Consider the following 300-nt stretch of genomic DNA (forward strand, 5'->3'; position numbering starts at 1 on the left):
CATAGAAATACAGGAAGAGAATCCAGTACAAGGACGTCAGAACGCACCACAGATCCTTTGCCAGGTCCCGGAAGCAAGCACCGAGCTCCGAGGAGGGAGGGGTGCTGCACCCACTAGAGGGCAGGTCACTGGCCCCATCCTTCATAGTCAGGGGACACACTCAGGTCTCACTGGGCAGGTGGCTCAGCTGGGCTTCCCAGTCTTTGGAAACGGGCAGGAGATGGGGCACCTGGTCACAGCACGCAGGCTGTTGGGTCTCTGGGATCTCAGAGTCTCTTCAGAAGTTTCTCCTGAGCACCT

The sequence above is a fragment of the Crocuta crocuta genome, unplaced genomic scaffold (assembly GCF_008692635.1).
Source record: "Crocuta crocuta isolate KB4526 unplaced genomic scaffold, BGI_CrCroc_1.0 scaffold130, whole genome shotgun sequence".
In the NCBI taxonomy this organism is placed as follows: Eukaryota; Metazoa; Chordata; class Mammalia; order Carnivora; family Hyaenidae; genus Crocuta; species Crocuta crocuta.